Source organism: Phocoena sinus, chromosome 5, assembly GCF_008692025.1.
Source record: "Phocoena sinus isolate mPhoSin1 chromosome 5, mPhoSin1.pri, whole genome shotgun sequence".
Taxonomy (NCBI): Eukaryota; Metazoa; Chordata; class Mammalia; order Artiodactyla; family Phocoenidae; genus Phocoena; species Phocoena sinus.
This window is the reverse complement of record NC_045767.1, coordinates 39,616,814-39,643,867: the sequence shown is the minus strand read 5'-3', so window position 1 is coordinate 39,643,867 and position 27,054 is coordinate 39,616,814. Positions and strand designations below refer to the sequence as shown.

The 27,054-nt window shown below is 43.4% G+C and overlaps 1 protein-coding gene and 1 long non-coding RNA gene across 4 annotated transcripts in view; one reads left to right on the top strand and one right to left on the bottom strand.

The window, feature by feature from the left end:
• Window positions 1-22,149, bottom strand: LOC116754276. The gene is made up of 2 exons (XR_004350030.1): window positions 22,072-22,149; window positions 1-343 (listed from the first exon to the last, which is right to left on the bottom strand). It is a non-coding gene; the product is annotated as an uncharacterized LOC116754276 (long non-coding RNA).
• HS3ST1 (heparan sulfate-glucosamine 3-sulfotransferase 1) overlaps window positions 21,242-27,054 on the top strand; it is a 31,315-nt gene continuing 25,502 nt past the window's right edge. Inside the window, exons 1-2 of one of the 3 annotated variants that reach the window (XM_032632764.1) lie at window positions 21,242-22,015; window positions 22,597-22,706. The gene's annotated coding sequence lies outside the window, so the exon portion shown is untranslated. Of the gene's footprint in view, window positions 22,016-22,479; window positions 22,707-22,754; window positions 22,820-27,054 lie in introns of those variants that run through there. The other 2 variants (XM_032632763.1, XM_032632765.1) reach the window with 2 other exon arrangements.

The following is a 27,054-nucleotide window of genomic DNA, read 5'->3' as shown; positions in this document are numbered from 1 at the left end:
TAGCACCTTAAAACAACACACATTTATTATATCACAGTTTCTGTGGATCAGGAGTCCAGGCTTTATTTTGTTAGGTTCTCCATTTCAGAGTCTCATTTGAAAGCTGCAAGGGAGGTGCTGGCCAGGGCTGCAGCCTCACTTCAAGTTTTGACCGGGGAAAGATCCTCTTCCAGGGCCACATGACTGTTGGCAGCATCCATTTCTTACAAGCTGTAGGACAGAAGACCTCAGTTTCTAACTGACTGTCAGTTAGAAACTGCTATTCTCAGTTCCTTGCTGTGGCTTCCTCCACAGGGCAGCTCACAACATTCATGGCTTCTTCACAGCCAGTGGGGAGAGTCTCCTAGAAAGATAATATTACAATCTCATGTAATATAACAGTGTACATGCAGTCACTTACATCCCATCACCTTTGCCAAACTCTAGTGGTTTGAAGCAAATTAGAGGATGCACTTGCACTCAAGCAGAGGGAATTATGCAAAGGTGTGGCTAGTAGGAGGTGGGGATCACAGGAGCCACTCTGAGTCTGTCACATATAAGTAGAGCTGCTTATTGGTGCTGGCTCTCAATATTCTTCCATTCTCCTTGAGAAATTCAGCGAAGACACCATAGGCTTGGCAATGAACTGCATCACATAGTTAAGTACAGACTGCTGGACCAGACAGTGGGGCTCTCTAATCATTCCACAGTTGATGAGACAAGGTTGTTTCTCCTCTCTCTTGGCTAATAGCTGAGTTTCCATTCCCAGAAATCAAAGCTTTCCTTTTCCCAGGTAGACAGAAACCACAAACCAAATGAAATGAGGTAAAGAATTTAACAAGGAAAAGTATTTGGGTCCCCTAAACCTACCTCACAAGTTGGGGCAGAACTTGGTCATAAAGACTCGTGAATAAGGCTTAAGGGATTTGATTGACTCAATATGAGTCAGCAGTGTGATGTGGCTGCCAAGAATAGCAAAGGCTGTGTTAAATGCAGTGTAATTAGTCCAGATGGAGGATTACCCGAGAGGAGATGACCTTTTCTCACTTTGTGCTACTCTGACCACACACAGAGGCTGGTGCTGATTCCAGATCTCACGTTCTAGAGGGGACATGGGGACATCCCTGAACCTGGAAAGGAGAGCCCCCAGGAGGTTGAGGAGTTGGAAAGCATGGAAGATAACAAAACAAAAGGAACAATCTCCCAAATGGAGAATAGCACTGTTTTCAAACACTAGAGGTCTGTCTTATGGACGAGGTATCAGGTGGTTTTATGTGAGCCCAGAGGAGAGAACTGATACACTTAGTGGAAGTCCTAGAGAATCAGAGTTCTGCTCAGGGTGAGAAACATTTTCCAAAAGGCATAGCTGCCATAGAAGAGGGTAGATGCTTATTGCTGGAGATCTTCATCAAGTCGTTCAGTTATTCAACAAACTTTTATTGGTTCCTACTGATGGACAAGCACCAAAATATGCAGATACCCAACAAAGAAGATGCATTCCCTGTCTTCAAGGAACATACCTTGAATAAGACAAGTCAATAAACAGTTTCAATGACAGGAAGTAACCAATAACCTCCAAGCCTCAGACATTCAGTTCTTGCTCATGTCCCATGTAGGAGGCCACAGCTCGGCTCCTGGGGTTCCATCTGCCTGCTCATTCTAGAACCAGAATGAAGGAACTTGGGACAGGGGAAGAACAAGAGTGTTGGTGGAAACTTGTGATGCCTTTGAAAGTTTCCCCTCAGAGGAGACTAATCTGCTCACATCTGATTGGCTGAAGCATGTCACATGCTCAATGCCAATGTCCATGGACAAAATAGTACAGTCTTGCCACAGGGGGCCCTGTAAGACACAGCAACAGGCAAGTATGTATAACCCTATACAGGAAGGTGGGAGCAAATATCAGGAATAACCACACAGTTTACTATAGTACCCTCACAGTCATTCTATGGAAGTTGAGAGAACAAGATTTTGTGGGAGATGTAACCCTTTGAAGGGACTTTAAGGATGGAGAAGACTGTTTTCTTGACAGTCTTGGGCCAATCACTCTCTCTTTCCAAAAATCACTCTATATTCACACATGTACTTACTATATAGGATAATACATTTCAGTGTGAACATTTATAACTTAGTTAACTCTGGTCTAAGTGGGATGGTTTTCTTGCCTAGGGAGAGAAGTGAAAAAATAAACACTTTCCACTCGGGAAAGAAACCTCCAGAAATTTAAATGAGGTAAATGAAATTTAACAGCTGAGAGAAATTACAACTATGAAGAACTAGGTTAATCCAGGAATAAAAGGGAGTGAATCAAGAAAAAAATAAGAAGCTGAATTTAATTAAGGGACCTAGAAGGAAGATATTAGTAGCTGTTCTCCGTGAGGAATAATAAATGAAAGATTGTCATTTTTGGTTGTAAAGGTCTAAATTATGGTCCCTTGCACACTTCCCTCCTCAAAAAATAATTTATTTAATCTATCTGTGAAAATTTCACAAATGGAAGGAGCCAAGGCAGGCTGATTATAGTCTGTTGATTTGTTTGTTTATAAGAAATTCTATTGCCATGGCCCCTGGGAGCAATAAAGTAGAAAAGAAAAAAATATCCCTTTTTTCCTAAGTGTGGCTTGTGAACCAAGGGAAGAAGCCAGGATGGGCACTTAGCCTAAAATACTTCATTGCTCACATTGCGTGTCCTTTAATTTTTAATACATTTAATTCCTGTGTTCGGGGAGTTTTTCTTTCTTTTTTTTTTTTTTTACCCTCCTGGTGCAAAATCATTTTGTTAAAACTTTTGGAATCAACATGCCAAATGCCAACTGCACCATACAGTGGCTGTGAGATAAATGCTTCTTCAGTAATTTTCAATTAAAAAGCTACCTTGTTCTCTTCAGAGGAAAAACACAATTTTAATATTTTAAAAATAGTGTGGTGATGATAATAAAATCACAACCAGCATTTTCCTCTAAAGCTACCACTGGGGCCCTGGGTGGGCCCAATTAGGGGTGACTATGGTGAGTTTCAATCTTTCTAGATGTGTAAAGTTGCTGTTGGCAAGACAATGTCTGGTGAATGGAAGTTAGAAGCTTCTTTGGAGTTCTGTGTCCACAACCTGCTAGCCATGGGAACCTGGCTGATAACAATAGGAAACACTTAGGGGAGCACTTACTATGTGCCACATATGGTTCTACGTGTTTACATGCATTAACTCGTATAATCCTTGTGACAGCATCATGTGAAGCAGGTATTATTATCATTACCATTTTGTAGACAAGGAAACAGAGGCATAGTAACTTGCCCCAAACATATAAAGATCTTCTACAAATCAATAACAAAAAGACAAAAACACAACAGAAAAATGGACAAAAGACATAAATAGGCACTTCATAAAAGAGGGACAAATTAAGGGTATGGTATTAACAGATATAAACTATTATATATATAATAGATAAGCAACAGCATTATGTTGTACAGCACCGGGAATTACACCCATTTTCGTATAATAACCTCTAATTAAGTATAAGTTGCAAAAATCTGAATCTGAATCACTATGCTGTACACCTGAAACTAATATAAAGCAAAGACCTGGCCCCTGTTTGTGCCTGTTCCTAAAAAATTAGAAATTCAAATATACAATAAATGTTATGCTAAATAAAGTTAAAACTAAACAACTTTAAATGCTACAGGCTTAGAAATACCCTAGTAGGACAAACTGGCAATTTCAATTTCATTTTTCATTTCAGCTATTATCTACCCAGTCTTAATCCAGGAATTGCCTTTGGGTAGTGGTGTTATTGTTTTGTTTTGTTTTTTCCTCTAATTTTCTGTGATTTTCCAAATTAGCTATAATGAACAAGTATTAATTTATAATCGAACAAATGCAAAAGTAAACTTTAAAATTTAGCTGAACCCTTAATACTGAGATGCAGAAGTTTAAAAGTAGCATGTAGTCCTTATTCATGTATCACTTGGGGCCTGTAAATGCTTCTTTCTCCTCTGACGTTTTCAGTAAATTCAGTGGAGAATTTTGCCATTTGAAACTCTTCTATAGAAACCAAGCCCATGATTCCTGGATGTGGCCCAGATCCCACCTCTTTGTGAGGCTTTCCATTCTCTGACTAGTCATTTGGAAGCAGGACCCTTGATGGTCAAGCAGGACCCTTGATGGTCAAGTTAAAATGATCTTTTTCTCTGAGTACATCAAACATTTTGAGGATTAGTTCACATGCATAGAACACAGTAGTATCCATCTCTTGAATGACTGAATGATTTACTAATTAAGTACCTCAAAATTTGATTCAATGGTTTTGGCTTTCTTTATTCTTATTATAACATGTAATTACAAAGGTAATGTGAAAAATTACAGGAAAAAAAACGTTATAATACATCACTTAAGGGTGCCGTTTCAAAGATTTTAAGAAATAACATACTGTATTTCACTGACTTTAAGGGGTTTTTTTTACATTTTAATATTTGTGAAATTGGGATTATCCCACAGTTGATGGCATCTTGCCATTGTGGTCAGCCAAGCAGTGTCAGGAGGCTGATGTCGCTGCCTGCTTGTTGATGGACTTGCTTGCTGCTGCAGTCAGTTTTGAAACTTGTCATGATCCCTGCCTCCTGAACTTCATATTTCCAGTAACCTCATCCCCTACAGCATAGGCTAGACCTAGCTACTTATTTATAACAAATTGCTTGTGACAAATGTGACAGGATGTCTCTTCTGAGGTTAGGTTATAAAAAGATTCTGCCTTCCATCTGGGGTGTGCTTTTTGCTAACTCAGATGAAGCCCACTGCCCTATGGGGAGGCCATACGGCAGGGAACTGAGGGAAACCTCAGAATGGCCAGCAAGGAACCAGGTCCTCAGTTCAATGACCTGTGGGGAACTAAATCCTGCCAACAGCCAAGTGAGTGAGCTTAGAAGCAGATCCTCCAACTCTGCGCCTAGGCATGACTGCAGCTCAGACAGACACCTTGATTAGAACCTGAGCTACTCTGAGCCAGAGGACCCAGCTTAGCCATCCTGACCCACAGAAACCAATAGAAAAATGTGTGTTGTGTTAAGGCACTAGCATTAGGGTTAATTTGTTACACAGCAATATATAGCTAATACACCCAACTGCCATCACTTCACGTTATTATTATTTGAAGTACATGTGGTGAGTATAATTGTTTTAAAATGTCTTTTAGAAATACACTAAGAATTTTCATTGGAATGAAGTAAGTCAGAAAGAGAAAAACAAATATCGTATATTAACGTATATATGTAGAATCTGAAAAAAAATGGTATATACGATCTGATTTACAAAGCAGAAATAGGGACATAGACATAGAGAACAAATGTATGGATACCAAGGGGGAAAGCGGGGTGTGGGATGAATTGGGAGATTGGGGTTGACATATATACACTATTGATACTATGTATAAAATAGATAACTAATGAGAACCTACTGTATAGCTCAGGTAAGTCTACTCAATGCTCTGTGATGACCTAAATGGGAAGGAAATCCAAACAAGAGGGGACATATGTATATGTATAGCTAATTCACCTTGCTGTACAGTAGAAACTATGCAACATTGTAAAGCAACTGTACTCCAATAAATTTTTTTTAAAAGATAGTATATATGCAAAGAGAACAGAAACAGGGTACTGTGGTATAAATGTGACTTCACAAAGTCAATGTCCTTATTTGTAGTAATGACCAGGAATTCTCTACTCTCTTGCAAACCAACAACAAAGTGTTTATGGAACTGTGTTCATTTTTTAGGGCTGCCGTAACTCAGCACCACACACTGGATGGTTTAAACAACAGAAACTTATTTCCTCGCAGTTCTAGAAGGTAGAAGTCCAAGATCAAGGTGTTGGAAGAGTTGGTTCCTCCTAAGGGTCTCTCTCCTTGGTTTGTAGATGACCATCTTCTCCCTGTGACCTTGTATGATTGTCCCTCTGTGCATTTCTGTGGCCTAGTCTCCTCTTCATATAAATATACTAGTCAGATTAGGGTTCACTCTAATGACCTCATTTTCTCTTAATTCCCTCTGTAAAGACCTGATCACCAAATACAGTCACCTTCTAAAGTCCTGGGAGTTAGGACATCAACATATGGATTTGAGAGTCAGGGTACACAACTCAACTCATAACATAAGATCATATGTTCACAGGTTCTGGGTGTTAGGATGTGGACATCTTAGGAGGCCATTATTCTGCATATATCAAGGGTGGATGATGAAAGAGAGTTTCCTTTATGCTTCAACATGCCACACCTGTGAGTGGAGTTCAACTAGCAAACGTAGAATGATGTTCTCTGCAAAAGAAACACCTCCCATTCTCGCTTATTCAGAAGATAATGGCCCAGTTTGATTTCCCATGGGGTTGGGGTCTCTTCCTCTTGCTCTGTTCCACCCCTTCCGTGTCACTTGCCTTTCAAGTGAATACAAGTCCACTCAGGAAGCAACATCAGCTCTGGTTAATGGCACTACTTGAAATCAGTGACAGAAGGAATATTCCTTGTGTTCAGTAAAACCAAAATATATGTGCCACACAGTCAGTGGCTGTTAGCTGCATCATCTTACCTAAATCTCAAAACATTGTCTTCTAAGTACCATTGTGTTTATCTTATAGAAGGAAAACTGAGGTTCAGAGGGAAAATGTGAATAGACTTGAAAGGCAGAGAATCATACTTAGCTTTGTCTGACTCCCAAGCTTTTCTCTTTGAGAACTCTCCTTCCCTTCACTGCTATGATTTTCAAGCAGCAATGACCTCTGGGGCAGACGTTGTCAGTTCACAAGAAGAACTGTTCCCTTAAAGGGTCTGTAATCCAGAGGCCATTTAGGGTGCTTAAGAAAGTAGATGGGTTTTGTTGTACTTTTTTTAAGAAAGGCGGGACCATCTGATTTAATTCCCTTTTATAATAATGTGCTTGCATTCAGTGTGTACTGTATGCTTTACATGTAATACGAAGAGAAGGGGGCCATTTTTATTTTCACCATTTTAGAGAAGAAGAAACTGAGGTTAAATAACTTGGGTGAAGTCACAGAGCTCATTCTGCAGAGCTGGGATCTGAACCCCAGCGATCTGGTTCTGGAACCTGCCCTCCTGGGGTTTGCGATATCTCCTGAATGTTTACTTTGGAGGAGTTCACTTCATGTTCTCTTTCTAAGTATGAGTAGGGCCTAAAAGGCATAGACTATGAGCCCAATAGACATACAATAACCCCAGGAAATGACCTTGGCCATGGTAACAATTAGAGAACTGGGCAGTACATAATGAGTGCTAATTGTGTGCAAGGGATAAGTGAATTAGGACCAGGAAAGAAAGAGGGTTAATCAGTTGGGAGATTTTAAATCTACCTCCATAAGTGGCACCCCTCGTCCGTGCCTGTGCAATAAACACCAAGACAGGTGAAAGCTAAATAAGTCCTTCACTACTGAGGGAAGTTACACTGGAGAACGTACCACATGAGAGCCAAAAGGGCTGCTAGCTGAACCCCAGAACTGGGTACACTTACGTAGGGAGGAAGAGACAGCCCCAGGCCAGAAAAGACCTCTCTCCCACAGGGGAGGAGCCCAGAGAAGCAGCAGAGGAGTCGAGCAGGTTGGATGCTTTCTGCAGGCATCCTGCTCCCACGAGGAGGAAGGGTAGAGCTGATGAAGCATCTGAAGTTACTCTTCTTTGCAATCTGCTCACAAATCAGTCCATCCATTTCCCTAGACAGGTAGTGTCCCCACCAACCAGAACAGCTTCCAGGAAGGAACAAATTCAGAAAGGCAGGCTGTCTCCAAATAAAGAGCAAGAGCTGGCACGCGCATTCAATCCTCCAAAGGATGTACTGACAGCTTCCTGATTTTCAGCTCTAAGACGACAGCAGGTGCTGTCTCCACTTCACCCTGTATCTCCAGGGCCCACCCCTGTGCCTGGCAGAGAGTAAGAGTTAGAAAACTACCTGATGCTGGAGTAAATGAACTAGTGACCATAAGACACTAGAGCTGAGATCTGAAGCACCACATGAAATCAAGGGCCCCAATGTGAGATAAAGTTTGCAGCAAATACATCTCCATAACAGCTACTATATTAAAGGGCTGATTGTATGTGGGGTGAGAAAAACAATTACACTGAGAACTGAGCTTTTAAGTCTAGAGTGAGTTTACTGAATGCAATTACAGCATGAATATTGGATGTAAATACCTTATGGATAATTCCTAGAATGTAAGTACATTTTCTAGGCATGAAGAGAACCCTAGATCTCTTCTTCTACATTTGGAGACAGGACATAAAATCCACTGGACTCTTCTTTCTACTTTTTTAAAGTGCATACATGCAGGTAAAAGAGGAAAGAAAAAGAAAAAAAGAGAGAGAGGAAAGAGAGAATTACATCATGAGACAGGAAAAAGACATAGAAGGACTTGACGTTCACCTGGCCCTAAATCCAGCATTGCTAGTTGTAATGCCCTTTAAGAACGTACTTAACTTCTATATGTCCATGTGCAAAATGGGAATAAAAGGAGAATGTATTCGAATCTCCTAGCATAATGCATATCAATAAATGTCATGATTTTTATTTACCTCTACCTACCTCCTCCTTATTTCCCATGTTGTCTAATATATTTTCCTAACTTTGTACAAGTTAACCATTTTTTTTAACATGGAATTCAAGCATGGTTTGATCAGGGCTCTGTCTTAATTCTTCTCTGATCCACTTGTTTTTACATCTTCTGTGTACCAGAGGTCAGATTTTGTTTCCCTGCTGAGGTCTCTCATGGTCACAGGACAGCTACAAAAAGGAATTGAGATATCATACTTGCAGGTTAGTCATTTTTACATTTTATAATAAATATTGTTACTAATATATTGAGATGTCAGCTTGATCATTTTAAATATAAAATGTTTGTTTTATATTTAGAGCTAAGTTGTCTGAGCTTCAAAGTGTTCTTTGAAATACATATTGCTACCATAAAGGAGAAAAAATATATAAATATAGCTAGCTCTTCTGAGTGTCACTGCAAACTCTTTATAAGAAAAGTATAGCAAAAGTCAGAAAGAGAACTTGAGCATCTTTCAAGACTCTTCTCATAGCTCTGGCTCTATTTTAAATATAGAATCAAAACAAGGCTTAGAAGTGAGAAGGCAGCCCTGCCAGTTTTCACGGACAATAGGCCACATTCTGGAGGACTTCAGCGGGGACTCGGAGAGGAGAGAGCTGCTAGAAATATCATGTGCTGCTTGAAGCTGAGAGTTCAGGGTAGGAATGTAAGGGTGTGAGAATCACAGCCCAAATGTTCCTTTGACCTTCCTAGTATACAGAGAACAGGAGCACATGAGAATCGTCAGACTGAATTGTCATTTTTCTGTTCTGCTCATCTGTGAGCCCCTTCGGGTAAGGGATTACATTTTATTCTTCTCTATAAATCTCAGCCCAGGTACGTACCATGGGGCTGCTATATAGGATGTACCCAGTAAATGTTTCCACTGAACTGATAGGGCTGAAGAGAGAGGAAAAGGTCCTTTTTTTTTTTCCTGGAGAGTTTGAACCTCCCAGGATCCTTGAATAAGACCTAAAAGAGAGAATCAGCAAGACCTGCTCATCAAAGCATCAGTCAGCTTTGGTCGGAGCAAACCTGAAATCAAAGAGAGTGCCAAAATTTCCCATTGCCCTGAAGGCTTTCCAGCACTCAGCAGGGTCTAATAATTTGAACAAGGGGACCACTTTGGACCTGCAATATTGCAATTTTTGCAGCACTAATGTGTGTAATTTGGGGCAAAGTTTGACATAGGATCAGAAATAAAAGCAGTATGCTGTCTAGAGCTGTTTACCCAACACAACAAATGGACTCTAAGGTATGAGTATGAAATTGGGTTTATCATACATTCTTCACCAGAATCAATTAAGCATTCATCCCTTGCAATATCACCATCTACACATGGCCAAGCTCTCCATTAGAAGTCATGAGAGCCCAAGGTACTTTCAGTGCTTCTCAAAAAAGTTTTAATTTCTTTTAAAATCAGAAGAAATAACAAGCTTTATATCTCAGAAAATATTTAAATAAATAAGAATAATAGGGGACCTTGAAGATGGCGGAAGAGTAAGACGCGGAGATCGCCTTCCTCCCCACGGATACACCAGAAATACATCCACACGTGGAACAACTCCTACAGAACTCCTACTGAAGGCTGGCAGAAGACCTCAGACCTCCCAAAAGGCAAGAAACTCCCCACGTAACTGGGTAGGGCAAAAGAAAAAACAGAGACAAAAGAATAAGGACGGCACCTGCACCAGTGGGAGGGAGCTGTGAAGGAGGAAAAGTTTCCACACACTAGGAAGCCCCTCCGCGGGCGGAGACTGCGGGAGGCGGAGGGGGGAGTTTTGGGACCGCGGAGTAGTGCACAGCGACGGGTGCGGAGGGCAAAGCGGGGAGATTCCTGCACAGACGATCGGTGCTGACTGGCACTCACCAGCCCGAGTGGCTTGTCTGCTCACCCGCCGGGGCGGGCTGGGCTGCGAGCTGAGGCTCGGGTTTTGGTTTTGGACGGAGCTCAGGGAGAGGACTGGGGTTGGCGGCTTGAACATAGCCTGAAGGGGTTAGTGCACCACGACTAGCCGGGAGGGAGTTCGGGGAAAAGCCTGCACCTGCCGAAGAGGCAAGAGACTTTTTCTTCCCTCTTTGTTTCCTGGTGCGCGAGGAGAGGGGTTTAAGAGCGCTGCTTAAAGGATCTCCAGAGAAGGGCGAGAGCCGCGGCTAAAAGCGCGAACCCCAGAGACGGGCGCGAGCCGCGGCTGAGGGCGCGAGCCCCCGAGACGGGCGCGAGCCGCGGCTGAAAGCGCAAACCCCAGAGACGGGCGCGAGCCGCGGCTAAAACCGCGGACCCCAGAGACGGGCGGGAGACGCTAAGGCTGCTGCTGCCGCCACCAAGGGCCTGTGTGCGAGCACAGGTCACTCTCCACACCCCTCTTCCGCGGAGCCTGTGCAGCCCGCCACTGCCAGGTTCCCGGGATCCAGGGACAACTTCCCCGGTAGTACGCACGGCGGGTCTCAGGCTGGTGCAACATCACGCCGGCCTCTGCCGCAACGTCACGCTGCCTCTGCAGCTGCAGGCCCGCCCCGCACGTAGTGCCCCTCCTACCCCCATCCCCCAACCCCCGGCCTGAGTGAGCCGGAGGCCCCGAATCAGCGGCTCCTTTAACCCCGTCCTGTCTGAGCGAAAAAACAGACGCCCTCCAGCGACCTACACGCAGAGGCAGGGCCAAATCCAAAGCTGAGCTCCTGTGAGCTGTGAGAACAAAGAAGAGAAAGGGAAATCTCTCGCAGCAGCCACAGAAGCAGCGGATTAAAGCTCCACAATCAACTTGATATACCCTGCATCTGTGGAATACCTGAATAGACAAGGAATGATCCCAAATTGAAGAGGTGGAATTTAGGAGCGAGATCTATGATTTTTTCCCCTTTTCCTCTTTTTGTGAATGTGTACGTGTATGCTTCTGTGTGAGATCCTGTCTGTATACTCTTGCTTCCACCATTTGTCCTAGGGCTCTATCCGTCCATGACTTTTTTTTTAAAAATTCTTTTTCTTAATAATTAAGTTTAATTGTGATAACTTTATTATACTTTACCTTCGTTCCTTCTTTCTTTCCTTCCTTCCTTCCCTCCTTTAGACAACGAATCACCCCAAATTGAGGAGGTGGTCTCAGGGAGCAGGATTTATGATTTTTCCCCCTTTACCTCTTTTTGTGAAGGTGTATGTGTATGCTTCTGTGTAAGATTTTCTCTGTATAGCTTTGCTTCCAACATTTGTCCTAAGGTTCTATCCGTCCCTTTTTTTTTTTCTAAATATTTTTTAATTCAATAATTATATTATACTTTATTTTATTTTTACTGTATCATCTTTCTTTCTGTCTTTTTTCCTTCTTTCCCTCCTTCCTTCCTTCCTCCCTCCCTCCCTCCCTCCTTTCTTTCCTTCTTTGCTTCTTTCTTCCTTCCTTCCTTTCCTCCTTTCCTTCTTTCTTTACTCATACTTCTACTAATTCTCCCTACTTTTTCTCCCTTTTATTCTGAGCTGTGTGGGTGAAAGGCTCTTGGTGATCCAGCCAGGAGTCAGGGCTCTGCCTCTGAGGTAGGAGAGCCAACTTCAGGACACTGGTCAACAAGAGACCTCCCAGCTCCACATAATATTAAACGGTGGAAATATCCCAGAGACCTCCATCTTAACACCAGCACCCAGCTTCACTCAACGACCAGCAAGCCACAGTGCTGGACAACCTATGCCAAACAACTAGCAAAACAGGAACACAACCCCACCCATTAGCAGAGAGGCTGCCTAAAATCATAATAAGGCCACAGACACCCCAAAACACACCACCAGACGTGAACCTGCCCACTAGAGAGACAAGATCCAGCCTCATCCAGCACAACACAGGCACTAGTCCCCTCCACCAGGAAGCCTACACAACCCACTGAAACAACCTTAGCCACTGGAGACAGACATCAAAAACAACGGGAACTACGAACCCGCAGCCTGCAAAAAGGAGACCCCAAACACAGTAAGATAAGCAAAATGAGAAGACAGAAAAACACACAGCAGATGAAGGAGCAAGATAAAAACCCACCAGACCTAACAAATGAAGAGGAAATAGGCAATCTACCTGAAAAAGAATTCAGAATAATGATAGTAAGGATGATCCGAAATCTTGGAAGTAGAATGGACAAAATGCAAGAAACAGTTAACAAGGACCTACAAGAACTAAAGATGAAACAAGCAACGATGAACAATGCAATAAATGAAATTAAAATCACTCTAGATAGGATCAATAGCAGAATAACTGAGGCAGAAGAACGGATAAGTAACCTGGAAGATAAAGTAGTGGCAATAACTACTGCAGAGCAGAATAAAGAACAAAGAATGAAAAGAACTGAGGACAGTCTCAGAGACCTCTGGGACAACATGAAACGCACCAACATTCGAATTATAGGGGTTCCAGAAGAAGAAGAAAGAAAGAAAGGGACTGAGAAAATATTTGAAGAGATTATAGTTGAAAACTTCCCTAATATGGGAAAGGAAACAGTTAATCAAGTCCAGGAAGCACAGAGGGTCCCATACAGGATAAATACAAGGAGAAACACGCCAAGACACATATTAATCAAACTGTCAAAAATTAAATACAAAGAAAGCATATTAAAAGCAGCAAGGGAAAAACAACAAATAACACACAAGGGAATCCCCATAAGGTTAACAGCTGATCTCTCAGCAGAAACCCTACAAGCCAGAAGGGAGTGGCAGGACATACTGAAAGTGATGAAGGAGAATAGCCTGCAACCAAGACTACTCTACCCAGCAAGGATCTCATTCACATTTGATGGAGAAATTAAAACCTTTACAGACAAGCAAAAGCTGAGAGAGTTCAGCACCACCAAACCAGCTTTACAACAAATGCTAAAGGAACTTCTCTAGACACGAAACACAAGAGAAGGAAATGACCTATAGTAGCGAACCCAAAACAATATATAAAATGGAAATAGGAACATACATATCGATAATTACCTTAAATGTAAATGGACTAAATGCTCCCACCAAAAGACACAGATTGGCTGAATGGATACAAAAACAAGACCCTTATATATGCTGTCTACAAGAGACCCACCTCAGAACTAGAGACACATACAGACTGAAAGTAAGGGGATGGAAAAAGATATTCCATGCAAATGGAAACCAAAAGAAAGCTGGAGTAGCAATTCTCATATCAGACAAAATAGACTTTAAAATAAGGACTATTAAAAGGGACAAAGAAGGACACTACATAATGATCAAGGGATCGATCCAAGAAGAAGATATAACAATTGTAAATATTTATGCACCCAACATAGGAGCACCTCAATACATAAGGCAAATACTAACAACCATAAAAGGGGAGATCAACAGTAACACATTCATGGTAGGGGACTTTAACACCCCACTTTCACCCATGGACAGATCATCCAAAATGAAAATAAATAAGGAAACACAAGCTTTAAATGATACATTAAACAAGATGGACTTAATTGATATTTATAGGACACTCCATCCAAAAACAACAGAATACACATTTTTCTCAAGTGCTCATGGAACATTCTCCAGGATAGATCATATCTTGGGTCACAAATCAAGCCTTGGTAAATTTAAGAAAACTGAAATTGTATCAAGTATCTTTTCCGACCACAACGCCATGAGACTAGATATCAATTACAGGAAAAGATCTTTAAAAAATACAAACACATGGAGGCTAAACAATACACTACTTAATAATGAAGTGATCACTGAAGAAATCAAAGGGGAAATCAAAAAATACCTAGAAACAAATGACAATGGAGACACAACGACCCAAACCTATGGGATGCAGCAAAAGCAGTTCTAAAGGGGAAGTTTATAGCAATACAAGCCCACCTTAAGAAGCAGGAAACATCTCGAATAAACAACCTAACCTTGCACCTCAAGCAATTAGAGAAAGAAGAACAAAAAAACCCCAAAGCTAGCAGAAGGAAAGAAATCATAAAAATCAGATCAGAAATAAATGAAAAAGAAATGAAGGAAACAATAGCAAAGATCAATAAAACTAAAAGCTGGTTCTTTGAGAAGATAAACAAAATAGATAAACCACTAGCCAGACTCATCAAGAAAAAAAGGGAGAAGACTCAAATCAATAGAATTAGAAATGAAAAAGGAGAAGTAACAACTGACACTGCAGAAATAAAAAAAATCATGAGAGATTACTACAAGCAACTCTATGCCAATAAAATGGACAATCTGGAAGAAATGGACAAATTCTTAGAAATGCACAACCTGCCAAGACTGAATCAGGAAGAAATAGAAAATATGAACAGACCAATCACAAGCACTGAAATTGAAACTGTGATTAAAAACCTTCCAACAAACAAAAGCCCAGGACCAGATGGCTTCACAGGTGAATTCTATCAAACGTTTAGAGAAGAGCTAACACCTATCCTTCTCAAACTCTTCCAAAATATAGCAGAGGGAGGAACACTCCCAAATTCCTTCTACGAAGCCACCATCACCTTGATACCAAAACCAGACAAGGATGTCACAAAGAAAGAAAACTACAGGCCAATATCACTGATGAACATAGATGCAAAAATCCTCAACAAAATACTAGCAAACAGAATCCAACAGCACATTAAAAGGATCATACACCATGATCAAGTGGGGTTTATTCCAGGAATGCAAGGATTCTTCAATATACGCAAATCTATCAATGTGATAAACCATATTAACAAATTGAAGGAGAAAAACCATATGATCATCTCAATAGATGCAGAGAAAGCTTTCGACAAAATTCAACACCCATTTATGATAAAAACCCTCCAGAAAGTAGGCATAGAGAGAACTTTCCTAAACATAATAAAAGCCATATATGACAAGCCCACAGCAAACATCATCCTCAATGGTGAAAAACTGAAAGCATTTCCACTAAGATCAGGAACAAGACAAGGTTGCCCACTCTCACCACTCTTATTCAACATAGTTTTGGAAGTTTTAGCCACAGCAATCAGAGAAGAAAAGGAAATAAAAGGAATCCAAATCGGAAAAGAAGAAGTAAAGCTGTCACTGTTTGCAGATGACATGATACTATACATAGAGAATCCTAAAGATGCTACCAGAAAACTACTAGAGCTAATCAATGAATTTGGTAAAGTAGCAGGATACAAAATTAATGCACAGAAATCTCTGGCATTCCTATATACTAATGATGAAAAATCTGAAAGTGAAATCAAGAAAACACTCCCATTTACCATTGCAACAAAAAGAATAAAATATCTAGGAATAAACCTACCTAAGGATACGAAAGACCTGTATGCAGAAAATTATAAGACACTGATGAAAGAAATTAAAGATGATACAAATAGATGGAGAGATATACCATGTTCTTGGATGGGAAGAATCAACATTGTGAAAATGACTCTACTACCCAAAGCAATCTACAGATTCAATGCAATCCCTATCAAACTACCACTGGCATTTTTCACAGAACTAGAACAAAAAATTTCAAAATTTGTATGGAAACACAAAAGACCCCGAATAGCCAAAGCAATCTTGAGAACGAAAAAAGGAGCTGGAGGAATAAGGCTCCCTGACTTCAGACTATATTACAAAGCAACAGTAATCAAGACAGTATGGTACTGGCACAAAAACAGAAAGATAGATCAGTGGAACAGGATAGAAAGCCCAGAGATAAACCCACGCATATATGGACACCTTATCTTTGATAAAGGAGGCAGGAATGTACAGTGGAGAAAGGACAGCCTCTTCAATAAATGGTGCTGGGAAAACTGGACAGGTACATGTAAAAGTATGAGATTAGATCACTCCCTAACACCACACACAAAAATAAGCTCAAAATGGATTAAAGACCTAAATGTAAGGCCAGAAACTATCAAACTCTTAGAAGAAAACATAGGAAGAACACTCTATGACATAAATCACAGCAAGATCCTTTCTGACCCACCTCCTAGAGTAATGGAAATAAAAATAAAAATAAACAAATGGGACCTAATGAAACTTCAAAGCTTTTGCACAGCAAAGGAAACCATAACCAAGACCAAAAGACAACCCTCAGAATGGGAGAAAACATTTGCAAATGAAGCAACTGACAAAGGATTAATCTCCAAAATTTACAAGCAGCTCATGCAGCTCAATAACAAAAAAACAAACAACCCCATCCAAAAATGGGCAGAAGACCTAAATAGACATTTCTCCAAAGAAGATATACAGAATGCCAACAAACACATGAAAGAATGCTCAACATCATTAATCATTAGAGAAATGCAAATCAAAACTACAATGAGATATCATCTCACACCAGTCAGAATGGCCATCATCAAAAAATCTAGAAACAATAAATGCTGGAGAGGGTGTGGAGAAAAGGGGACACTCTTGCACTGCTGGTGGGAATGTGAATTGGTTCAGCCACTGTGGAGAACAGTATGGAGGTTCCTTAAAAAACTACAAATAGAATTACCATATGACCCAGCAATCCCACTACTTGGCATATACCCTGAGAAAACCAAAATTCAAAAAGAGTCATGTACCAAAATGTTCATTGCAGCTCTATTTACAATAGCCAGGACATGGAAACAACCTAAGCGCCCATCATCGGATGAATGGATAAAGAAGATGTGGCACATATACACAATGGAATATTACTCAGCCTTAAAAAGAAATGAAATTGAGCTATTTGTAATGAGATGGATAGACCTAGAGTCTCTCATACAGAGTGAAGTAAGTCAGAAAGAAAAAGACAAATACCGTATGCTAACACATATATATGGAATTTAAGGGAAAAAAATGTCATGAAGAACCTAGGGGTAAGATAGGAATAAAGACGCAGACCTACTGGAGAACGGACTTGAGGGTATGGGGAGGGGGAGGGGTGAGTTTTGACAGGGCGAGAGAGAGTCATGGACATATACACACTAACAAACGTAGTAAGGTAGATAGCTGGGGGGAAGCAGCCGCAAGGCACAGGGATATTAGCTCGGTGCTTTGTGACAGCCTGGAAGGGTGGGATGGGGAGAGTGGGAGGGAGGGAGACGCAAGAGGGAAGACATATGGGAACATATGTATATGTATAGCTGATTCACTTTGTTATAAAGCAGAAACTAACACACCATTGTAAAGCAATTATACCCCAATAAAGATGTTAAAAAAAAAAAAAAAAGAAGAATATACTCTTCTTTACACCAATGTAGTCATGCAATATAATTTTAATTTTTAATTAATTAATTCATTTTGGTGAAGGATAGGTCCTATAAAGGCAAAAGTTAGAACTAAACCCTGTAACCACATGTGCCAAGAATACATCTGGTATCGGGAAGGGGATGAAAGTTCTGTTTTCAGCAAAACATCCAATAATCTATTAATCACAGAGGCGTGAAACGTTTTCAAGGACATATAGATAAAGTTGGGAGTTGGTCGGGCTGTTGGGGGAGGCGTGTGATGGGTGTGCTGATTGGAAGGAACCACAATCCTACATGTTTTCTGGATATGACCCTCATTTTCTCTCTCACAAGCCGTCTGCTCCAGCTAATTAGCAAGTCAAAAGATATAGAAACAATTCTAGACCTCAGCACAATCAAATTAGAGGAGTTATTTGAGGATACCATTTCCACACAGTGTAATCATACTCTCTTTGTTTTGGTCAAATGAGTGAAAATTATCTTTCAAACCCAACTCCCTCTCCTCTACCCAACCAGCTCTGTGGATGGTGGCATTTCATATCTGCTTTTATCAGTTTTACATGTGATCTTTCCTATGAAGACAGGAACGCACAATCTACAATTAAACAATACCCATCAAACTTTCTATACAGCAAGGACCTTTTACAAACTACATTAGGGGCTTCCCTGGTGGCACAGTGGTTGAGAGTCCGCCTGCCGACTCAGGGGACACACGTTCGTGCCCCGGTCCGGGAAGATCCCACATGCCGCGGAGCGGCTGGGCCTGTGAGCCATGGCCACTGAGCCTGCACGTCCGGAGCCTGTGCTCTGCAACAGGAGAGGCCACAGCAGTGAGAGGCCCGTGCACCGCAAAAAAAAAAAAAAACCCAAAATATTGACTTTTAAGATGATTCAGCACTGAGAGCCATTAGAGCTCTATCTAAATCAGGACTTGAGAAGTTTATTAAAATTGGATTTTTAACCTGGTCCCTATTTCCTCTGCTTATAAAGAATCCCACTGGACTCCTTAATATTCATGCTATTAACCTGAAAGAGTCAAACGGCTATTAAGGGAGGAAAGGCTGAGGCTGTGCAGGGTAGCCTTACAGATAAAATCAGGTTGAGCCCAGGCAGGTAGAGTGACCGTGGGTCCTGGAGGTGCTCCAAGGAAGCAAGCTCTCTCTTTCTCTCTCTCTCCAACTCCCCTTCTCCTGACCTCTTTCTTCCATCACATATTTGGGGGAAAGTAAACAACCAAAAATACCAAAAACAAACATAAGCAAACTATTCAAGTACAGAGAACATGGGCTAGGAGTCTAAGTTTTACTGGAAGGGTAGCTGCCTTGGATAAATCACTTCCTCCTCTGGTGCCCTCATTACTCCCACTCACTCATGTCATGACTTTAAACTTCTGTGCCTTTTTTTCTTTGTAAAATGTGGACATCATGGTTTCCAAGAAGGTCGATGAAAGAACAAATGGTGAGGTTCATATCATTCACTTTGTACAGAACCTGGCACAAAAGCCTTGGATGAGTCTCAGCTGGGGGTATTCCTGATTCTTGATCCAACACAGGCCAGTTACTTCCGCTTCCATTTCTTTCCTGCAGCCTTTATCTTCTGCAGGACACAGTCTGAAACTTAACTGATGCCAGTGAGTCCTGGTAAAAATGGGTTCTGTCAGTCTTGTTTCTCCTGAGATAAGATTTTCTGCTCCCTTAGGGCAGTGGCGATCTCTTCCTGAGTACCTGGCATAGTAGTAAACACATACCTACTGGGTGCTCTATAAAGACTTTGATATCTTAGAATATGAGCAGCTGAGAGATCACCTACTAACACCCTCTCATTTTCTAGTTGATGACACTGAGTAAGAAGGTCTTAGGCCACCCATCTGAGAGTGACACCCACTTTTCTAGTTGACTGTTACTGTGTCTCCTATGACCATCCATTCTTACACTGATAGCTTTGAAATGGAAAAATGGAACCACATCTGACCTAAACCCTGACTCCTTCAGGGAAGTTCAGTTTACAATCTTTTTTGAGAGTATACTATGTTTCAGACACCATGCAAGTTTCTGGAAGAGATAACTAAATTGTACTCCCCATGTTCAAAGCACTTCTAACCTAGTGGGGAAGACAGATCTCTAAGCAGATATTTTCAGTACAGTGTTTGTGTTGTTATAGCAGAGCTGAGTTCTGGTGATACATAAACACCTGGATAGAAAACCTAACTCAGGCCCAGAAGAGGTCAGGGAAGGTTGTTCAGGAGAAATGACAAATGTTTTGGCAAAGACAAAAATGCTAAATAACAAAATAACCAATTAACTCTTTCTTAGTTATCTAAGCACAAGAATACTCACCATCGATCAGTGAATGTTGGCTAAAATCAAAAATTGAAAGAAGCTAAAATTCCAGTCCTTAAACTCTTGCCAGTTGCCAGATCTGCTTTGAGTCACTTGGTGCAAGTGAAGCTTGTAACAGAGACTCAAGGCTGGGGCCTGAGGTTCTAGTTCCCTTTTTGGACTTGTAGTGGGGAACTAAGCAGATCAGTTCACCCGACTTTGGCTCCCAGGGTGCAAATGGGATCACTGCCAGCCTCCCTTCACATCTTACAAATGAGTTGCGAAATTCGGACTATGGGCACAAAAGCACTTTGAACTCTTAAGGAAAAGTAATCATGCCAACTTAGTACATCAAAGCCGCTCCCTATTTCGAAGAACTCATGGTCTGTGCAGGGCTTAGCCTCTGGTAGGAGCTTAAGGACACCAGTAATTGGCAAGGGTATATCTTAAACTACCACTTGACCCACACAGCCTCATACATGATTTTACACGGCTTCATAGAATAGGGGGGAAAAAGCACTTCTTTTAAAGCTAATGTAAATTTGAATGTTAAGGCTTTTCAAAGTGGGGCTTTCAACTGACTTCGCTTTTTCCAGTTTTACTGAGAAATAATTGACATACATCATTGTATAAGTTTGACATACATCACTGTGTAAGTTTAAGGCACACAGCCTGATGGTTTGATTTACATATATTGTGAAATGATTACGACAATAGGTTCAGCTAACATCCATTTTCTCATATACACATGACAAAAAGTAAGGAAAGAAGAAACAAATGAAGGAAAAAAATTCACTTTGTGATGAGAACTCTTAGGATTTACTCTATTCGCAACTTTCCTATGTGCCGTACAGCAGTGTTAATTAACTATGGTCATTATGTTGTACATTATACCTCTGGTACTTATTTATCTTATAACTGGAAGTTTGTACTTTTTGACCACCTTCCTCCAATCTCAGCCCCTAACCACAAGTCTGATTAAAGTGACTTTTTAAAACATATATATATATATTTTTTTTTCTTTTTCTTTTCCTCTTTTTTTTTTTCAATCTAAAATAGGCATGTCAAAATTAGTCTGGCTCAAAGAAGTAACCAGGGTCATTAAAACCCCTAAAAGCTTATTTTCCAAAATAAGACTTGGCCTTGGCCTCCCAGATGCTACTAGCTTTATTAGACAGCAAGATAATGTTGGTCATTATCTTGTTTTCTATTGTAAAAGGGCACTGGGTAACAGTACGTGAGAAAGGGGTCAATTTCCTACAGCATTAATTACTTAGATGGGAGAGTATTTTTAATCTAAGCAAAGTTAATGAAAGATTTTTTTAAACTTAAAGGACAGATTCGAATTCTTCCAAGTATTTATCTTCCAATATTTAAGATATGGAAGAGCTGCTGAAATTTCATCTAAAATAAATTACTTTGACGCTCACCTGGCATTTTTCTTTTTTTCTTTCCTTCTTTTTTCTCTTTTTCTTTCTTTTTTTTTTTTTTACGTGTTTGCTGATCTGCCTTTGAGGGCGACTTGCTTTGGCTCGGCTAGGCAGGAAGCCCAGCTTCCAAGGAGATTCCAACTCCAGGCCCCTGGAAACCTTAAATCTGAAATTGAACTGAAGGCCGGTCTAGTTCTCACACAAAACTTCCCAGCCACAGGAACGCGGGGTAGGGGGCAGGGAGACCTGCTTAATTTCAGAGCTGACATTTGCAATCCTGGTGCACTAGCAAAGGCAGAGCTGAACGCTCTGCGCTCCCCTGGTGAACCGGCATCGGCTCGCGGACGCGAAACCGAAGCTGGAGGGCATGTTCATGGCGACACGGAGCGCTTGGGAGCCGGCTGCTCGCGCTGATCCTGGGCCGGGGTGCCCAGCCACTGGCGTCCCGGTTGGGCTGCGGTGTGTGAGGATGGCTTCCCCTACTTCCTGGGCGGCGCGGGGAGCACCGACGCCTAAAGAGGGCACCTGCCGGGAAGGAAACCGGCCGTGCTGACGCACGTGGGAGGAGCGCAGGTATCGGGGACCTTGCAAAGCTGGAAAGTGGAGGAAGAGATGGGGTTCGGACCTACCTTTCCCTAGCAAGAGTGACGGAGTAGACAGGACTTCCCAGGTTTGCAGCGATGGCAGAGTCACCCAAACCACAACAGACTCCATCCTCCCGGTAGCGCTGGTCCCCTCCCCAAGCCCCCATCCCCACCCCCCAGCCTCCCGGGACTAAAACCCGAGGAACTGCCGTGTCAGGTGGGCGGGACTGACTCTTTCAATACCTATCGGCGGGAGTCCTCAGCCCAGACCCGCCGCCGCGAGCGCTAAGTAGCTAGCAGGTCACCGAGCGGACCCGACTCGGGGCAGCACCGGCGCGGGCCGGGCAGCAGTGGGCGCTCGCGATCCTCCTCTGCCCAACGCGCTCTCCCTCAGCGCCCGCCTCCTCCGTCCCCTCCTCCCTCTCCTGCCCCTCCTCCTGCCCCTCCCCTCCTCGGGTCTGATAACCTAGCCTCGCGCCTGCAAAGTCCCCGGCTCGCGGGCAGCCACGAACCTCCGCCACTGCCTGGTCTCAGTGGGTGCCTGCGCCCGTGCCTCATCCGCCTGCCCAGGTCGTCCCGAGGCTCGCTCCGCCGGCCGCCGGTGCTCCACGGCGCTGCCCATGGCCAAGCCCGAGAGCCGACTTCGGGCGCCAGACCTGCTGGAAGGTGGCGCGGCTCAGGTGAGTGACGAACGCGCGAGGCGAGGGCCGTCAGTCTGGGGAGTGGCAAGACGAGGGGCCGTCGAGGTGCCCTGACCTGGCAGCCCGGACTTAGGGCAAGAGCAGAGCCCAAGGTGAGTTGAGGCTGGAGCAAGTGGAGTGTACATTGGGGGAAAAAGGAAGGAGAGGCCAGAGGTTTTCCCATCCTTCTAACCTCCTGACTTGGTCCCTCAGCTGTGCAAGTCTTCAGGGACTGGCTTTTACAGGCAGGTATCCGGGTTCTGATTTGGTGAATTGGATTCTTTTTTTTCCCTTACCCCTTAGCAGAGTCAGGAGGTTCGCTCCTGCCCGAGGCTTCTCTCTAGGACCGACCGTGAGGGGTAGCAGGAGCTCAAAGCGCAGCGGAGCCCGGGTACCACTCTGGCTGAGAACTTGGGGCGCGGATACAGTCAGCAAAAAGTCAGTCTGTTGAGGGAGCATCCAGGGTGGGGAAACCTTGGTCTGGTTTGCTTTTGGAGCGGAGCAGAGATGGGGCATTTCCCGAGGGGCGGGGATGCTCGGGAGGAGAGAGATCGAGGCGACAGACAGTAAGTACCCTTTTCCCCTAATGCCAATTATGCACGGTTCTGATTTTTCGTGTTACTTTCTACTCTTTTTTTTTTTTTTTCCCCTGCATCTGTTTCTATTTCGAGCACCTTGGGTGGTGACGGCAGATGAAGGTGAGGGGAGGAGGGGCGCCAACCTGCGGTGGGAACGCGTAGAACCCGGCTCAGAACCAGGGGCACACTCACGGAGCCTGGTGTCTCCAGGTGCGCCCTCCGAGCCAGGTGGCCGACTGCGCGCTGCTCACCCTTCTGGCCCCTGCCTGTGCCGGGAGCCGGAGGGCCGCCTCCTGAGCCGGCAAAAAAAAATGGGATGGAGAAGCGAGCGGGGGCAAGAGCTGGAATGCAGGGCGCGGGGTGTGAGGTGTGCTCTGCTCTGCGGACGTTTGCCGGCTCTGTGAGTCTTCCGTCTCATCCCCTCCGCCGGGCGGGAGTCCACGCTTCCTCGCACTCCCGGGCCCCTCTCTCGGGAGGGGATTGCATCCCTCTTCCTCCGCCCTCCACTTTGCAGGACCAGTTGTATCCGTTCCTTGTCTTGCGCGAGTCTCGCTCCTCCCCACAGCGTTGTCCGCCGGCTATTTTTATCCACTACTTCTACAGAGATGCTTTTGAGGGGATTCTGGGGAGGCGACTCCAAATCTACTGCCTTCTCGCTGCGCTCCCCGAAGCGGTGCCCTGCTAGCAGGGAGCAGCCAAGGGATGAGGATGGAGTGCGCCCACTTCTTCTGCAGCCTGAGCTCTCGAAGCCCCGGCACCACCGGCTCGGCTGCTCCGCCCGCCGCTTGCTGCGGGAGCCGATCCCCGGAGAGTTCCTTAGGGCCCGGGCGCAGGTGCTTGACCGACTTTAGTGGCCACAGCCCTTTTACACGCAGGATCCTTTGGGTCCTACACGGGCGTTCTCGCCTTGCCTCAAAATCTTACCTTATTTTGTTAAAATGTAATTACCAACTTCCACTCACGTGTTAATTTCAGGAATTTCATGTTTAAAAAAAAGGAAGGGGAGATAACCCAACTTCTGCCTCTCAGCATTTCTAAATGGGTTTCTAAAACCCAACGCCCCTCCTTTGGCTTTCGGAATTACTGTTGCCTTTTGCTTTCTCAGTAACAATTGGGTGCGATTCGAATAAGCGTGACCCAGTGAAATCTCAGGAGATGGACGCTTCTGCTACAAATCCCCGCGTTACTCTTTGTGTTTCCAGTGCTTAGATTTTTTTCTTTTTTCCCTCCCATAGGATTGCACAAATAACATTGAAATGGACCATTGTGTTACATAAGGTTTCTCCAGCGCTAGGCAGGGAAAGATCAGCTTCTCAAGGAGCTTTTCAGGGCTTCAGTGGGTCCTTTCTAACTCTTTCAGCCGAGTTTGACTGGGATCAGCAACTTCGTGACTAAGCACTCTTAAGTCGAAGCAGTTAATTACGGAGGTAACATCCAGTGAAGATCGCTTATGGAGACATCTTGAGCCGTGTTTCCGGGCTAGAGATCCAGGCTGAAGCTGCGGGCTGTTCAGGGCACCGTAGCTTTAAGATGGGAAATTCTTTGCTTGGGAAACTGGTGAGAAAGTGCTACCTTGAACTTGCAAAGGGCATCAGGAAAAACCCATGGTTCTCAGCTGTGTTGTGGTGTGCTTTGTGTGAAATTTCAAGTCCTCCACTTTGTAGATTTTCAGGAACCCTTGGACTCCACAATATAATTGGGGATGCACTTTTGTGGTGAAAAGAAGAAATCCTCTTACTGGAAAAGTCTGGAGTGCTCCTTGAAGGGAAACACAAAGTGGAAGCTTTTCTTATCTTGAACTAAAATTTGATGGCGAATAGAAAGGGGCTAGGGAGGTGGACTGGCTGATGTAAAATTGCTTGATGGGTAAACAGTGCCTTTCCCAGAACAGGGCATCTACCCAGGGTGGCCCATACCCACAGGGAGTACAGAGTCATTTTCTCTCTATTGAGGCCAGTTTGGAGAGAGGGACAGTAAAAGGTAGTGATGTCCTGATGGAACTGAGCCTGTATTCAGGGTCACAGCTGAGAATCCAGGTTCCAGGGCATGCTTCTAAGCCAGGGTCCTTGTGTGAGAGACAGTCTTGGAGGAGTAAAGGCCTGTGTAAAGGAGTAAAGGCAACTTAGGGGAGTAGCAACTTTCTAACTGCTCTGTGGGAAATGCAGTAACTTTCCAGCTGGTGTTGGAAAAGATCTGGGTTTTTCCCCATCACTTTGATGTAAGTATCTTCCTTCAACCTCACTAATGACCCAGTGCTTCTTAGCAAGGCCAACATTTTCCAGTGGGGAATGGCAAGAGTGCTAGCTGAATTTGGAGCCAGCTTCTTGCCCCAGGACCCTAAGCAAATTATTTTTTAATCTCTGAGCCTCAGATTTTACCTCTGCAAAATAGAGACTGAAAGATTAAAAGTGAGAAATGTATGTGAAGAGCATTTGGGCAGTTCTCAAACACTGGTGAAAAATGTACAAGGTTACTTAATATGCTTTTCCTGCCAATTTCATTTGGTCTATTTTAATGCTAAATTTTATTATAGTTTGTGAATGTCTGTGTGAATTACATATGCTAAACTTTAAATGAGGGAGAGGATTCCACATAATGGACCAGTATCTCCTTGTGATTATGCCACCTGAAATTCACCAGCATCAGGGCTCCTGGCTTTTGAGAACTATTAGTTTCTTGTTTGTAGAACCAGAGTTAAATTTCTGAGTGTTTTTTGGTTTTTTTAGCTTAATGCATTTCCTATGTCTTCAGGAAATATATGTTTCAGGAAGGGCCCTTATATTGATTAACCAAAAAAAGAGGAACTTGCAGATGAGTGTATCAGTTTCAGGAGATGACCTGGGTTTCCCTTGTCTACCTCTGTCATCAACATCAAGTGTCTCTCTATTGCATTTTGGTGTTCAAAAGTTGTCTCCAGGACCTAGCTAAGTGGCTAATACACGCTCGATAAGTTTTTTTTTGTTTTTTTTGTTTTTTTTTTTTGTGGTACGCGAGCCTCTCACTGTTGTGGCCTCTCCCGTTGTGGAGCAGAGGCTCCGGATGTACGGGCTCAGCGGCCATGGCTCACGGGCCCAGATGCTCCGCGGCATGGGGGAATCTTCCCAGACCGGGGCACGAACCCGTGTCCCCTGCATCGGCAGGCGGACTCTCAACCACTGTGCCACCAGGGAAGCCCTGGATAAGTATTTTTGAAGTGAGTGAATGAACAATTGAACTGAATCTTCACAAGCAACTCCATGCTGTACACAGGCAGATGGCATCATTTCTGTTGTAAAGATTTGGAATCTGCTGATTAGAAAAGTTAATTAATTTTCTGAGGGTACAGAGGATTCCAGATTGGAGTTCAGGTCTGTCTGTTCTCATTCTATTCCTCTGTACTGCCTGTGTTGCCCTCCCTCTCCCATCACCACTTAAAATCTCCTCCTAATCCACAGTGGACTTCTGCATTTTGGAGGGTTCCCAGCAACCAAACACCCTTCTTATTCAGGGGGTACCACCCTCCCCTCATGGAGGGACTTTTCCATGGTGGGGTGGGGCTCTTTCTCTGTGTCCACATCTCTGGGCCTTGAACTGGGGCTCAGCTGGATGATCCCACCTGAGACTTGGAATCTCGAGGGACTAACTAAGGGACAAAGGGACAATTGAGCATTTATTTATGACCATGGGTCATGAATCAAGTGGTGTCAGCAGCAGCCTCAATGTCACAGGATGTCCCAGGGATGCCATTCCTATGTCATTATCCTGACGGTCCCTGGTGCCAGGTTCCCTCC